The sequence below is a fragment of the Cervus elaphus genome, chromosome 33, assembly GCF_910594005.1.
Source record: "Cervus elaphus chromosome 33, mCerEla1.1, whole genome shotgun sequence".
NCBI lineage: Eukaryota > Metazoa > Chordata > Mammalia > Artiodactyla > Cervidae > Cervus > Cervus elaphus.
Genome location: NC_057847.1, coordinates 19,367,761 through 19,384,939, shown reverse-complemented (window position 1 = coordinate 19,384,939; position 17,179 = coordinate 19,367,761).

Below are 17,179 nucleotides of genomic sequence, written 5' to 3'. Positions count from 1 at the left end.
CCAGTATCTTTGTGTCATTATCCTTATGAGAAAATATGGTTACAGTTCTTCAACCTTCATATAGCAGTATTTAATAATAATTACTTCAATTTAAGGATTATCAAAATTTGTCTCAAAAATTAACTATACTAAATATTAAAAATATTTTTAAAGCATGTTAAATATAGAGGTTTTTTCACCTTTAAATCAATTTTACTTTTATTAATATGTAGCTATCCTCTTTGAGTCATCGTGTGCTGTGACTTGTAAAGTTTTTCTCAGCGGGCATGCATTTAAGAGCATTAGCTTATTAGCTCATTGGAGATTTGTGAGAACTGATAAATAATAAAGTATCCCGTGCCACAGCTGAGTATTACAATTGGAAATAGCTAAGAAACTTTGGTTACAAAACAACACGTATTATATGAAATGACGGTAATAAGATTTGTCAAATGTTGCTTGTTAGAGTCTGGTCTGCTTAGCACTGCTAATCTCAATAAATCTATTGAGAGCACATTTCTTTTCCTTCCATATTTATAGAAACCTCTAGGACATTTACTGTAGTGGATGGATTTCTTAGGTAATGTTCAGTTTTAATAATTCAGTTACGTTAACTACTGTTCTTTCTCTATAAGATTTTCAAATGGGATGACTTTACCCAACAACACAGTCCAATTTCCTTTGTTATATGTTGTCCATAAGCAGGCTTTTTTATTAGCAGAAATCACTATAGTCCGTAACTAGGGTATTATTTGTGTGTCTGTTTGGCTATACATCGTCCTCACATGTGCTTCTGAACACATGTGCACAAGGAGCATGCCTTACTCGCAGCTCAAGAACTGCTTTTTATTAGTTGTAATTTACTATGAACGAGTTTTCTAAACTCACAGGTAGCAGATACTATTTCTCCAGGTCGTCAGTCTCAGGGGCCATTCAGAATGTATGTTAATGGTTAATTTTGTCCTTTGGTCCCTCAAATGTCTCTAGTTCAAGTAAAGGAAAGGTGATTGCTTGGAAGTCTTCTAGCTGCCATCTGCCTTCTGTTAAAATGTGGCTGCTTTGCCTTTCTCTCTCTGAATTCCTACGATAAGCCTGGCAACCCATGGGCTGTGGCTGCTGCTGCCTCTGCCCACAGCCCCCAACCCTTGTGCTTGGATCCATCACTTCACACAAAGCCTGCATCTTCCATGATGGAAGCTATTAAGTCTTGAGAAGCAACAGCTCCTCCATATCACGAAACCATACTTTTCTGCTTCCATTGCTGATGAGCTTGGCAGCTCTCTGTAGCTGGAGACTATTGGAAATCTTGTTTGCCTCATCCTAGACTATGAGTAGGCTCCTTGGAAACACAGTCGTCCTTCTGCAATCAGAATCTAACAATGATGGACACATTTGTGCCCTTAGTATATCTTCTGAACAAAGCATATTGGAGAGGTTATTTTCTACTTCTGTCCTAGGGACTTGAAGCTTCCATTTTGCTCCTCCTGGTAAAGTTGAACCTCCTCCCCACCCCTCTGCTGAATCCCATCATCAAAGGAGCTTGCTAGCCAGGCTTCTGAAATTGTTTTATGAGTTATCTCTCAGCATTCTCAATGCAAGCCAACCTGAGCGTTCTCTCCTAGCTCTTGCAGGGAGATGTGTGGTCATCAGCTAGGCTGTGTCCTCGCTATGTGGCCTGGCCACCCACATGTCTCCCACTTCTGGGCATTATTTTCTGTGAGAGGGCAAGCGGCTTTTTGACTAGAGAAATGTGCATTCCTTAAAATGCAACATGAAGGAAATAAATGTTTTGCATTAAATTTGTTTCTACATTTAACCTTATTGCTATTTGGGGGAGGGGGTTGTAGATATAAAATGTTTCATGAGTTTTCTGAACTTGAAATAAAAATCCTTGGGCTGTCTGTACCATTTCCATTTCTTTCTGTCTTTAATAGGAAAACTTTGTTTTAGACCTTAAGAGCATGCTTGGCTTCTCCCCACCCCAATTTTCATCAAGATGCGGTGAGTGGGGCTACTCATTGCAGCGGCTTCTCATTGCGGAGTATCGGCTCTGGGGCACGTGGGCTTTAGCACATGTTTTAGCATGTGGGATCTTCCCAGTCCAAAGGTCAAACTCATGTCCCCTGCATTGGAAGGTGGATTCTTAACCACTGCACTGCCAGGAAAGTCCCAGCAAAACATTTTTAAAGGCAAGGTGAGGGAGGGGCATCCCAGGGTATGTGATCAGCTCATAGGCAATTCTCTGATTGATAGTGAGGTAACAGGGCAGTGCGTCACAGGGGTTAACATCAGCAATCCCTAATCTTCAGTAGGCTGGGGGGGGGGGGCAGGTGGGGCTACATGGTGGGGGTTTCAGCATCTGTAAAACAACTCAGGGAATGGGTATCAGATGCTCTTATATAGACACTGCACGGAGCTACAGCAGAGGATATGGGGTAGAGGTCTGTCCCTGGGAGGCTCCATAGGGTCCTACTTGGTTACAGTTTTATGCTCAGTAGAGAATTATGATTTGATTGTTACTCTAAAGCTTTTAACAAGGTTTTGTTTTACTAGTTTATGGGGAGCAGACAAAATTTGATTAGTTAAGTTTATCAATATCACCCAGTAAGACAGTCATGTAGTGTGGCAGTTAATTACATGGGCTGTTTATCTTGAGTAAATTACTTAACTTCCCTGGCTTAAAATTTTCATCTATAAGGTATACATTACAGTAATACGTATTTTTTAAGGTTGCTGTAATGAGGTACAGGTTGTCCGAGATGCTGAAAACTCAGCCTCTGTGTACCAGTGCTGAATTGAATCTTGGAGACAGTTTTGGGTTAAGCTGGACAGAATAGCTTTATTACTTTGCCAGGCAAAAAGGGACACAGCGAGCGCCTGCTCTCAAACTGTGTATCCCAACCTGGGAGACTTTGATGAGGAGTTTTATAGCAGTGGTTGAAGGGCAGAGTTAATGGGAAGATTAGAAGGTCTGTGTAGGGCCTGCACTCCTTTAATCTAGTCTCCGGTAATCTCTTGATGAGTTTCTCTAGTTTTTTTAATCTGACCTCAGGTGGTCTTCTCTGGAATGAAGAATGCTAACTTCACTTGTTCTTGTGTTCATTTGTTCTTGTTGTTGAGTAGCTAAGCCCTCACCAGCTCTTTGGGACCACAAGAGCTGCAACATGCCACGCCTCCATCCTTCACTATTTCTCGCAGTTTACTCAAACTCAGGTCCATTAAGTCGGTGATGATATCCAACCATCTCTCCTCTGTTGACCCTTTCTCCTCCTGCATTCTATATCTCCCAGCATCAGGGTATCTTCTAATGAGTCAGCTCTACCAACCAGGTGGCTAAAGTATCAGAGCTTCAGCATCAGTCCTTCCAATGAACACCCAGGACTGACCTCCTTTAGGATGGACTGGTTGGAGCTCTTTGCAGTCCAAGGGACTCTTAAGAGTCTTCTCCAACACCACAGTTCAAAAGCATCAATTCTTCAGCGCTCAGCTTTCTTTATAGTCCAATTCTCACATCCATACAAGATTACTGGAAAAACCATACCTTTGACTAAACGGACATTCGTCAGCAAAGTGATATCTCTGCTTTTTAATACTCTATCTAGGTTTGTCCTCCTTTAGGATGGACTGGTTGGAGCTCTTTGCAGTCCAAGGGACTCTTAAGAGTCTTCTCCAACACCACAGTTCAAAAGCATCAATTCTTCAGCGCTCAGCTTTCTTTATAGTCCAATTCTCACATCCATACAAGATTACTGGAAAAACCATACCTTTGACTAAACGGACATTCGTCAGCAAAGTGATATCTCTGCTTTTTAATACTCTATCTAGGTTTGTCAAAGCTTTTCTTCCAAGGAACAAACATCTTTTAAATTTCATGGTTGCAGTCACCATCTGCAGTTATTAGGTAGCCCAAGAAAATAAAGTCTGCTGTTGTTTCCATTGTTTCCCCATCTACTTCACGTGATGTGTTGGGAACATATGTCATAATCTTAGTTTCTGAATGTTGAGTTTTAAACCAGCTTTTTTTACTTTCCTCTTTCACCTGCATCAGGCAGCCCTTTAGTTCCTCTTTGCTTTCTGCCATTAGTGGTATTATCTGAGGCTGTTGATATTTCTCTCATCAGTCTTGATTCCAGCTTGTGCTACATCCAGCCCAGCATTTTTCACAATATGCTCTGCATAGAATTAAGCAGCGTGTCAATATACAGCTTTGACATACTCCTTTCCCAATTTTGAACCAGTCCATTTTTGCATGTCCTGTTCTAACTGTTTTTTCTCAACCTGCATACAGGTTTCTCAGGAGGCAGGTAAGGTGGTCTGGTATTCCCATGCCTTTAAGAATTTTTTATAGTTTGTTGTGATCCACACAGTGAAAGGCTTTAGCATAGTCAGTGAAGCAGAAGTAGATGTTTTCCTGGAATTCTCTTCCTTTTCCTATGATCCAACAGATATTGGCAATTTGATTTCTGGTTCCTCTGCCTTTTCTAAATCCAGCTTGTGCCATCTGAAAATTCTCAGTTCACACACTGTTGAAGCCTAGCTTGAAGAATTTTGAGCATTATCTTGCTAGCATGCGAAATGAGTACAATTATGCAGTAGTTTGAACGTTCTTTGACATTGCCTTTCTTTGGGATTAGAAAGAAAACTGAACTTTTTCACTCCTGTAGCCACTGCTGAGCTTTCTAAATTTGCTGACATATTGAGTGCAGCACTTTAAGAGCATCATCTTTTAGGAGTTGAAATAGCTCAGCAGGAATTCATCACCTCCATTAGCTTTGTTCATAGTAATACTTCCTAAGACCTACTTAACTTCACATTTGAGGGTGTTTGGCTCTAGGTGAGTGACCACACCATTGTGGTTTTTTTGGTCTTTAAGACCTTTTTTTATACAGTTCTGTGTACTGTTGCCTCTTCTTAATCTTCTTAACCTCTTCTTAATCTTTTCTGCTTCTGTTAGTTATTTGCCATTTCAGTTCTTTATTGTGCCTGTGTTTGCATGAAATGTTCCCTTGCTATCTCCAGTTTTCTCGAAGAGATGTCTAGTCTTTCCCGTTATAGTCTTTTCCTCTGTTTCTTTGCATTGATCACGTAGGAAGGCTTTCTTATCTCTCCTTGCTATTCTCTGGAACTCACATTCAGTTGGGTATGTTTTTCCCTTTCTGTGCCTTTTGCTTCGCTCTTTTCTCAGCTGTTCGTAAGGCCTCCTCAGACAACCGTTCTGCATTCTCGTATTTCTTTCTCTTGGGACGGTTTTGGTCACCACCTCTTATACAGTGTTGTTTTCAGTCACTCAGTCATGGCCAACTCTGTGACCCCCATGGACTGCAGCACACCTTCCTTATCCATCACCATCTCCCAGAGCTTGCTCAAACTCATGTCCATTGAGTCATTGATGCCATCCAACCATCTCATCCTCTGTCATCCCCTTCTCCTCTTACCTTCAGTCTTTGCCAGCATCAGGGTCTTTTCTAATGAGTCAGCTCATCGCATCAGGTGGCCAAAGTACTGGAACTTCAGCTTCAGCATCAGTCCTTCCAATGAATATTCAGGACTGATTTCCTTTAAGATTGACTGGTTGGATCTCCTTGCAGTCCAAAGGACTCTCAAGAGTCTTCTCCAACACCACAGTGCAAAAGCATCAATTCTGCGGTGCTTAGCCTTCTTTATGGTCCAACTTACACATCCATACAGGCTACTGGAAAACAATAGCTTTGACTAGGCAGACCTTTGTTGGCAAAGTAATAATGTCTTTGCTTTTTAATATGCTGTCTAGGTTTATCATAGCTTTTCTTCCAAGGAGCAAGTGTCTTTAAATTTCATGTCTGTAGTCACCACCTGCAGTGATTTTAGAGCCCCCAAAAATAAAGTTGCTCACTGTTTCCATTGTTTCCCCATCTATTTGCCATGAAGTGATGGGACTGGATGCCATGATCTTTGTTTTTTGAATGTTGAGTTTTAAGCCAGCTTTTTCACTCTCCTCTTTCACCTTCACCAAGAGGCTCTTTAGTTCCTCTTTTTCTGCCATATGGGTGGTGTCATCTGCATATCTGAAGTCATTGATATTTCTCCCTGCAAACTTGATGCCAGTTTTTGCTTCATCCAGCCTGGCATTTTGCATTATATACTCTGCATATAAGTGAAATAAGGAGGGTGATAACATACAGCCTCATTTCTCATGATGTACTCTGCATAGAAGTTAAATAAGCAGAGTGACAATATATAGCCTTGAAGTACTACTTTCCCAGTTTGGAAACTAGTCTGTTGTTCCATATCTGGTTCTAATTGTTGCTTCTTTGTCAGGAAGCATTTAACAGGAGGCTTCCTGTGTGCTGTTTTGGATCTGTCAGGAAACCTTTGGCCCTTATTAATTCCTAAATATTCAGGAATTAAGAGGAGAGGCATGCCTTTCCCAGGGCTGAGGAATCCAGGCATTTCCTTTGTTAGTTTCTCATTATGGTGATAAGTACCCTCTTCTCTCTTTAATAGGGATCACCTTGTGTTTTGTAAGTCTGGAATTTTAATCGTTATCTTTGCTGAGAATAACTACCTTGTAAGACAGTATATATGCCCACACCATGTTGATTAAAACACCTTTGCTCCATCAGCGCTTTGGTCCCCGGGTCTTTCTTTCCTTCTCTATGTCTTTCAGGCTAATTTTTGGAGCGTGGAGGCCCACTGAGCTCACTTTTTTGCCTGGGCTTCTAAGACCCTCTCGAGAAAGTGCCTGTGCCTTCACCCCCTCGAGAGGGCGCCTGGTGCCTCCGTGCAGCAGCGCGAGCTCTGAGAACAGGGCTTTATTGGCTCTCCGCGTAAACCAGGGGATGTCAGCCTCTTTCTCTCTCTTACTTTCTTATCGTCAACTCCCAACCAACACTTCTTGACCTGCAAACAGATTTCTCAGGAGGCAGGTAAGGTGGTCTGGTAGGCCCGTATCTTTAAGAATTTTTCCGCAGTTTATTGTGATCCACAGAGTCAAAGGCTTTAGTGTAGTCAATGAAGCAGAAGTAGATGTCCTTCTGGAATTCTTGCTTTTTCTATGATCAATTTGATGTTGATGATTTGATCTCTGGTTCCTCTGCCTTTTCTAAATCCAGCTTGAACATCTGAAAGTTCTCGGTTCATGTATTGTTGAAGCCTCGCTTGGAAAATTTTGAGCATTACTTTGCTAGCATGTGAAATGAGTGCAATTGTGTGGTAGTTTGAACATTCTTTGGCATTGCCCTTCTTTGGGATTGGAATGAAAATGGACCATTTCCAGTCCTGTGGCCACTGCTGAGTTTTCCAAATTGCTGACATATTGCACACAGCACTTTAACAGCATCATAAGGATTTGAAATAGCTCAGCTGGAATTTCATCGCTTCCACTAGCTTCATTCATAGTGATGTTTCCTAAGGTGTACCATGTTAGGAACCTCCATCTATATCTCTTTAGACACTCTGTCAGATATGATCCCTTGCATCTATTTGTCACCTCCACTGTAAGGGATTTGATTTAGGTCATACCTGAATGGCCTAGTGGTTTTCCCTACTTTCTTCAATTTAAGCCTGAATTTGGCAATAAGGAGTTCACAACCTGTGTCATAGTTAGCTCCCAGTCTTGTTTTTGCTGACTTTATAGAGCTTCTCCATTTTCAGCTACAAAGAAGATAATCAGTCTGATTTCAGTATTGACCATCTGGTGATGTCCATGTGGAGAGTCATCTCCTGTGTTGTTGGAAGAGGGTGTTTGCTGTGACCAGTACATTCTCTTGACAAAACTCTGTTAGCCCTTGCCCTTCTGCATTTTATACTCCAAGTGCAAATTTTCATGTTACTCCCAGTATCTCTTGACTTCCTACTTTCCATTCCAGTTCCCTATGATGCAAAGGACATCTTTTTTGGTGTTAGTTATAGAAGGTCTTGGAGGTCCTCATAGAACCATTTGACTTCAGCTTCTTCGGCATTAATGGTTGGTGCACAGTCTTGGATTACTGTGATGTTGAGTGGTTTGCCTTGGAAAGAAACAGATCATTCTGTCATTTCTGAGATTGCACCCAAGTACTGCCTTTCAGACATTTTTGTTAAGCTGAGGGCTACTCCATATCTTCTATGTGATTCTTGCCCACAGTGGTAGATACAGTGGTCATCTGAATCTAATTCACCCATTCCTGTCCATTTTACTTCACTGATTTCTAAAGTGTCAGCATTCACCCGTGTCATCTCCTGCTTGACCATGTCCAATCTGCCTTGACTCATGGGCCTAATATTACAGGTTCCTATGCAATATTATTCTTTACAGCATTGAACTTTAGTTTCCCACCAGACACATCCACAGCTGGGCATCATTTCTGCTTTGGCCCAGCCTTTTCATTATCTGGAGCTATTTCACCACTCTTCCCCAGGAGTATATTGGCCATGTACTGACCTGGGGGGCTGATCTTCCAGTGTCAGATCTTATTTCCTTCTCATACTGTTCATGGTGTCCTCAGGGCAAGAATACTGAAGTGGTTTGCCATTCCCTTCTCCACGTTTTGTCAGAACTCTCCACCATGACTTGTTCGTCTAGGATGGCCCAGCACAGCATGGGTTATTATTTCATTGAGTTACATAAGGCTGTGATGCATGTGATCACTTTTGGTTAGTTTTCTGTGATTGTTGTTTTTATTCTGGAGGTTCTGAGATTATAGATCTTGTAGAAGTCAAAGATATTATTATGTGTATTCCTTAGTGTTGAAGCCAGGTCCTGCCCCAAGGCGGCTGTATTATTTCTTGGCTGTTTCTCCCTTGTCTGTGGGTCCCCTTCCTTCCCTGATTAACAACTGTTTGACTCTGCCCTTTGAGAGTCAGGAAGGTCATGAAATCTGGAATCTGTTACCCACAAACTAGGAATGGGAGACTGAAAGGCTTCCATGCCCAGGAAGACCACAGGGTCCTGCTTGGTTTCATCAGGAGCGTAGCGTAACTTGACTTGAGCCTAGCATGAATTAGGTGCTCCATCAGTATCAGTTACTGAGTTTTTGGAATGTATGATAAGTTCCTCATAATTTTTATTTTCAGAAAAGTAACTCTATTTTCTAGACAGCCTAACTAGTTCTTTTTCTATCTAATTTCGTGATTAACTGCACCTTCTTATAGGGGACTTATTTCTTTATTTTGCATCAGCACTTCTGGCCACAGATGAACTTAAAAAAAAAACAAGATGGAATAATAAAGCAGTAGGTAACTAGTGTCACAGAAAGCTTCCTTGTCATGATGTTACAAAAGGATTCATGCCCTGCCAGAATCCCAGAACACTTTCTTGTAGTAACTTCATGAGGCTATTTTGTATTTGGGAAATGTCTGAATAAATCTCTTCACTACTGTCTGGTCCTAAATATGTTTAACCCGATCGAGAACAGATTTCCTGACCATGTACAGTGGAGAGGTCCCTAGGGCCTGTGTGTGCTGCTTTTCTTTTCCTGGCAGTTCTAAGCTTGCCACCACTGAGTATTTAATTGTGCTCTCAATAAATGGCATCCAATCTTTCAGAACTTGATTCTAGGAATTGGCAGCAACAAGAATAAGGCAACAACATTCTTGTTCTTTTTGTTCATCACTTCCTATTTTGTATAATTGTACTCTTTAGTATCTAGGCCCATCATTTATAGTAGATACATTGATTTCTGAAAAATCTCTTATATTCCAAATGTTTATGGGTTTCCTAACACGTAGTCTTTGCTGTTTAGCTTTCAGAAACTGTTTGAGGAACCGAGGTGGGAGGCTTCCCTGATGCTTCCCTTGGGCTTCCCTTGTGGCTCAGCTGGTAAAGAATCCACCTACAGTGCAGAAGACCTGGGTCTGATCCCTGGGTTGGGATGATCCCCTGGAGAAGGGAAAGTATACTACCCTCTCCAGTATTCTGGCCTGGAGAATTCCATGGACTGTATAGTCCATGGAGTCGCAAAGAGTTGGACACGACTGAGCGACTTTCACTCACTCACAAGGTAGGGAGGTGGAGCAGATTATGCTTCAAGAGAAATCATTTGAAATGTTTTTCTTTCTTGAATCCATAATTCAGGTTTTCCTACTTTCAGAGATTTCTTCTTTCTCTGTAAATGTCTTTTGATTTTTTTCTAAGCTTCCGTATTCCTCATTAGCATGGGTGCTCTTTTTATCATGACTCCCTTTGTTATACACACTCACAGGAAACTCCTTTAAGTCAAATGAAAATAGTGCCTTCACTTTATCCAATCTCAGATACCTGTGAAAGGGGTGATTTCTTTTTCCTTCCTCAACGGTAAGCAGCAGGGTGCAGGCTGGCAGTGGGCACTGTTTTGTACAGGCTTTAGGAGTCTCAGGAGAGAGCAGGGATCGATAATAGATACATGAAGGATCATGGCCATCTTCAAGACTCTACCCAGAGCTTGTGTTAAAAGGTTACTCCTAGAGTCAGGATCCAAATGAAGAAAGAGCTGAACTCTAGGGTCTAATCGAGGTGTTCAGCGTTATTACCCATAGGAAGCCTGTGCAGCACCGAATGATCAAAGGTGTGTGACACTGTAAAAGCAGGATATATCACCCTCCTATAGAGGAAGAGAAGAGGAAGAACAATCTAGATAGAGGAGGCATCAAGTATTAAAGGGCCTGATAGAGCAGATGGCATTGGTGAGACTTCTAGGAGCAGAGTTAATTGACTTACTAATTGGATAAGAAACTTGAAGGGAGTGAATTTTTTTCAGTGACCGTGAACCTCCTAGTTTGGATGACTTGTTACATAGTCATGCTCTCAATCAAGAAAGGAAATATTAGGAAGGAAGGAAGAGAGGATGCGAACTCACCACAGCTATGCCTTGCCATCTCCAAGTAGGATTTCTTTGATTCCTTAATAAACCTCAATACAGGACATTTTATTGGAACTTAGTATCTTGCCCAGGGTTGCAAAGCTAAAGTGGTGGATCCAAGATTCAAATTCAGAACCCAGCAGCTATAGAATCAGTGACCTTTTGTTGCATCAAAGAAAACAGAACATAAAGCACACTGTCTTAGGATGCTTCTTATGCTGCTAGCACTGCACCCCAATAATAAAAATTATCCTATGTATTGAAAAGACCCCCCCAATATTAATCATTGTAAGGACTCAATGTCTGCAACAACCTGCCCAGTCCAACTTTCTCGATTTACATCAAATGCAGTTTATTTAATTTAAACTTATCCACACAATTGAACCAGCAGACACACAGCACTGAAGTGTTTTCCTGTTTTGACGCAGCGAACCTCCCTTACTGGAAATTTTCAGATTAGAGCCTGTCCTTCCCTAGTGCAGGGTGCTGTTGCAGGCATGATTAACAGCCTCAGAACCCAGACTGGCTCAGGTCCTGAACAATATTGGCAGGAGACCCATCAAGGTTATTTCCATTTCTCACTATGGAGAGCATAGGCCCTATGTTGTCCAAGATCCAAGCAGTGTATCTTAAAGCGTGGTTCCACAACTCTTCATCTGGGCTGAAGTTAATATAAGAATGTTTGTTGTTGTTCAGATGGTCAATCGTGTCCAACTCTTTGTGACCCCATGGACTACAACACGCCAGTCTTCCCTGTCCTTCACCATCTCCCAGAGTCCCCTCTCATGTCCATTGAGTCGGTGATGCCATCCAACCATCTCATCCTCTGTTGTCCCCTTCGCCTCCTGCCTTCAATCTTTCCCAGCATCAGGTCTTTTCCAGTGAGTTGGCTCTTCACATCAGGTGGCCAAAGTATTGGAGCTTAAGCTTCAGCATCAGTCCTTCCAATGAATATTCAGAGTTGATTTCCTTTAGGATGGACTGGTTTGATCTCCTTGCTGTCCAAGGAACTCCCAAGAGTCTTCTCCAGCACCACAGTTCAAAGACATCAATTCTTCAGCGCTCAGCCTTCTTTATGGTCCAACTGTCACATCCGTACATGGCTACCTGAAAAACTCCAAGTGTATTCACACAAATTATTGCAGAGTGATCCAAGAATCTGTATTCTAATGAACATCTAATATAATTTTCATATACTCTAACGTTTGAAACAGCTGGTAGAGATGCGTGTAGACGGGTCACTGTTACCACTGTGTCCTAGATAGCAGAGGCTTTCTTCCCAAGGGAACAGGGAAGAACAGGTTCTTAGAAATACTTCTTTCTACAACCATATGTATTGTTCATTTGTTTTCTGTGAAAGTAAAAGTCTTGGTTGCTCTGTCATATCTGACTCTTTCTGACCACATGAACTGTAGCCCTGCCAGGCTCTTTTGTCCAGGCAAGAATACTGGAGTGGGTAGCCATTCTCTTTACAGGGGATCTTCCCAACCCAGGGATCAAACCTGGGTCTCCTGCATTGCAGATGGATTCTTTACTGTCTGAGCTACCAGGGAAGCCCCTTGTTTTCTATAAGTGATGCCATAAACTTGGCCTGTATGGATGCTCATGTTTAGTCACTCAGTTGTTGTCTGACTCTTTGCAACCCCATGGACGGTAGCCTGCCAGGCTCCTCTGTCTGTGAGATTCTCCAGGCAAGAATACTGGAGTGGGTTGCCATTTCCTTCTCCAGTCCTCTGTGCACTGGTGCTGAATCAAATCTCAGAGTTGTGGGTGAAGTAGAAAAGAATTTCTTTGCCAGGCATAGGGGGACATAGCCAGCTTGTGCCCTAAAAAACTGTGTCCCCACCCAGGAGGATTTCGTGAGGAGTTTTATAGCAATGGTTACTGATAGGGATCAGGGCATGTGCAGGGACTACAGTCTTTTAATCTGACTTCAGATGGTCTGCTGATAAGCTTCTCAAGGTTATTAAACTGATCTTCTTTGGAAGCAGGATGCTACCATCTCCCATCTTTTGGAGGTTTTTTTTTTTTTTTTTTTTACTATAAAGAGCTCAAAGATATTATGTGTATCCCTTGAATTTGGAACCAGGACCCTGACCCAAAGCTGCATTGTTGTTTTTGACTCTTCCTTCTTTGTCTCTGCATCCCTTCCCTTTCCTGATCACCAGCTCTTTGATACAGTCAAGTTACCCAGGTGATAGCAACAACTTTCTAAAAAGCTGCCTTTATCTGGTTAAAAGTGTATATGCTCTGGTGAGAGGGATGTTTAATATTCTATAAAACACTGGTGTTTCATTTTCATGACATTGTCCTTTTTAAATTTATATAGTTGTAACCTGTGGTGATTTTTGTTGAAGTTGGCCAAGAATATTTTTCTTCCAAGTAATGCACTTGTAAAATGTTGTGCTGGGCTATCCCAAAACAATGCTCAACCAGTGAAACTAGAAGCAAAATGTGCCCCAGAGGAAGCACAGCTTGTCATCATCACTGATTTTTTTTACAGTATCGTATGAAACCAAGAGTGATCAAGAAAGAGCAAAACCAAGTGCTTCTGTGGGCAAATTTTTCGCTTCAAAATATTGTTTCTATATTTATAGAACGATCAATAAAATAATTTGATGGATGCACCCATCCTTGCTGTTACCAGTGAGAGGTATTGATTGAAGACCCTCAGCCAAAAACGTTATGCCCAGAAAACTATACTTAGTATTAAAATGGAGTCCTTTTTGAGAGATACCTCAATAAACATTTGATAAATAAGCACAATAGATCTGTTCTACTCACTGGAGCCCGAGTGTACCTTCCAAAATGACATGTTTTGTAGCTTGTCATTATGATGAAGATTAATCTGAGAGTATCAGCCAAAGGATTGTGACACAAAATTAGTATAAAATCTCAAAGAAATGAGGATTAGCCAGATTTTGTTATTCTTAAAACATAGCTGAAAAGTTGAGAGAGACTCAGCTTCCTTGTCATTTGTCTCTACAACATGAAACAATGACACTCTCTGATGGTTTTGCTTTCTTGGTAGCTCAGTTGGTAAAGAATCCACCTGCAATGCAGGAGACCCCAGGTCAATTCCTGGGTTGGGAAGATCCACTGGAGAAGGGAAAGGCTTCCCACTCCAATACTCTAACCTGGAGAATTCAATGGACTGTATAGTCCATGGGGTCGCAAAGAGTCGGACACAACTGAGCGACTTTCACTTCACTTCATTAAGTTTACTGGCCCCTTCCCTGCAGTGGTCTAGAGACTAAGGTAAATGCATCTGAAAACATAGGGACTAATCATCAATTAATGACACACATATATACAAAAGCCATTAATGGTGGAGAGTGGGGTGGGTAGAGAAGAGGCTGGATCTGGACTGGACTAATCAGGAAGGTTTCCTGGAAGAAGTGGCTATTGAGCTGAAGGAACCTTGATAGGAATTAAGCAGGGAGCAGAAGGTGGGACGAAAGTACAGGAATACCTCTCATTATGATGGAAAAGCACGTTTGGTAGATGGTATGCTGAGAAATAATAGTCGGAAAATACTTGTTTTAAAAAAGGAATGAAAATAAGGCTGAAAAAGTGAATTCACTGAAAACGAGACGTTCCTTGAGGATTACGGGGGTACATGCAACATCTTCTGCCCTGGGGATTTCAAAATAGATGCTCCTGAGAGTAAAAGTTGAAAGCGTACAGTTGAAAGCCCCTCTTAGCATCCACCACATACTGAAGTCCAACGGGGAAACAGTGGCAATATGAATTTGCATCACAGCAAAGCAAATACCTTAACACAGCGCAGTCCTGTAGGACAGTCCTTCCGCAGTCCCACGACCACCGAGGGTTTCATTGACTCCTCTCACCTCTTCCCAGTTGTCTTAATATCTTGCTGGCTCTTCTCCCTCCTTCTCTCTGACCTTTACCCACTTTTGCCCCCTTTCATTTAGAGCTGGGAAAAACAAATGAGAAATCCCCCTCTTCCTCCCGTGCTTAGCGGCTTCACGGTCCGCGGGCATCTTGCTGCCCACGGCGCTCTGCGCTGCGGGGGAAGGGAGAACACAGCTCAGAGGCGGTTCTCTCCGCAGAGCAATTCCGGGGCTAGCTGCGGAAGTCCTAAGAAAAAGTCAACTTCACTGCACATAGGACAAACGAGGACTAGAGAAAAAAGTATTTTTCCAGGTTCTCTTAGCTTCCGCTGTAGCTCAAGCTCTGTGTCTCCCTAACTTCGACACAGCGCCTACACGCTCTTTGTAAATAGCAGCTGGTTTATTTCCTGGTGACCAGGCCCCGCCTCCCTCAACCCCTTTCTCTTCTCTGCCCCGTCGCTCCCCTGTGTGATGAGAAAGGAATAGAACGCCCCCTGCCAAGAAAAGTCCCTTAGGACCTGGTGTCCTTTGCAATGCTCCCTGGAAGCAACTAATATTCATTACTGGTTAATGACATCTTGCCCAACATAATGTGGATTTTCCATTCACATAGCTTCTTTTATGTAATTACCTCCATAACCTTGTGAGAGAGGTATAATTATCCCCATTTTTATAGATGTGGAAACGCAAGATTTGAGAAATGAAATAACCTGTCCAAGACAAGATAGAATAAAGATTTGAAACCAACTCTGTCTTTAGGTTAGTTTGACTCCTTACTACTTTCTACTATCTTGGCTTCTCTTCCAAATTTTTCTTCAGTTTTTGGCTTGACTGAGAGAAGAATTGCAGCTGTGTTCATGTGAACATACCACTAGCATGTCATCTCTTAAATTACTATTAAAATTACAAATATGTTTTATATTAATGATCCTCTTTTTGCATTTCCCTATGCTGCATTCACACAAAACACCTGTCAGTTTATCTCTGCTTTTCCATTTTCTGTGCTGAGGATTTCTTTAGATCATGTCCTATATTACGTAGTTCAGACTCATCCCTCTCAGCTTGCAACAGTAGTTTCAGTGTATCCCTAAAAACACTCTTATTAAACAGAACCAGTAGGATGTGTATCTATAAACACAGAGATTATAAATATCAAACAAAAGAGAGATGCATTTTAAGGAACAGGTCCTAATGACTGTGAAAGCAAAAGCAAAATCTGCAAGGTGGGCTGTCAGGCTGAAGATCCTAGAAAAAATTTCAATTTGTGTTCGAAGGCAGGCTCAGAGACAAAATTTCTTCTTCCCTTAGGGCTTTTGGTCTGTTTTCCCTTAATGTCTTCAACTGGTTAGATGTGGCCCACCCACCATATGGAGCATTATCTGATTTTACTCAAAGTGTAATGATTTAATATTGATCCCACCTCAAAAACTTCTTTACTGAAACATCTAGAATAGTGTTTAACCAAATATCTGGATACCATGTCATACCCATGTTGACACAAAATTAAGCATAACAACTACTTTCCCCCAAGCCATTTCTTCTACTTAGGTGCATATTTGCAAGTGCAGGGGGAAAAAAAAAATGACCTGAAGTATATACACTGAGCGACTGGAGAGGATACATCACCTTGGGCAGTGGGGGGAGGGGAGAAAATTACATTTTTGGTAGGACTGTTCTTCATTGCTTGAGTTTTTTCAGAGTGCATTGTGATCACTATTACTTATACAGTCATTCCTTGGTATCTGTGGGGGATTGGTTTCAAGACTGTCATGGATACCAAAATCCACAGATGCTCAAATATCGTAGTCAGACATCCATATCCATGGTTCTGCATCCATGGATTTAACCAACTATGGATCATGAGGTATTGGAGTATTATTTTTAAAAATACTGGCATATAAGTAGAACCAAGCAGTTCCAACCTGTTGCTCAATGGTTAGCTGCATTTTCAAATTAGTTTTTAATCAAAATGGAATATACCTACAGTTAAAGTAGAGCAATAGTACAAAGCTTATGAGGAATTTCCTAGGCATCTGTTCCACCACTCCCTACCTTCTGATTCTCATTTCCCTCAGGCTTTCACTTTTTACTCTTTGCTTTTTTTTCCTGGTTTTAATTTCTGTTTTCAGTAGCACATTTTTGCAGCTGCATCTTGCTATTCCAATTTGAGACATTATCTCTTGACACAACTCTTTACCAGGGAAGTTGGAGTTTTGCATTACCTCCTCCAGTACTTTCTCCAAATTTCCCTTATTCCATTCCCTACAAACCAGGCCAGATTTGGGTTAAATATATATTTAGTGTTACATTATTATGAGAGCATAATCAATATATTATTTTATAATTAAATTTCTTTTCCTATACAACTCACTGCCCCCCAATGTCCAATTTGATTTTGTTTACTTAGTTTTCTATGTTCTTATTGTTAATTTACTTCCATAATATTACATATCTAAAACTTGTCTTAATACAGTATAACACATAGCTAACCTATCAGTTTAAATGTTTTCCTCAAAGTCAGCACTTTGAAACTACTTCCATTCTAGTCCT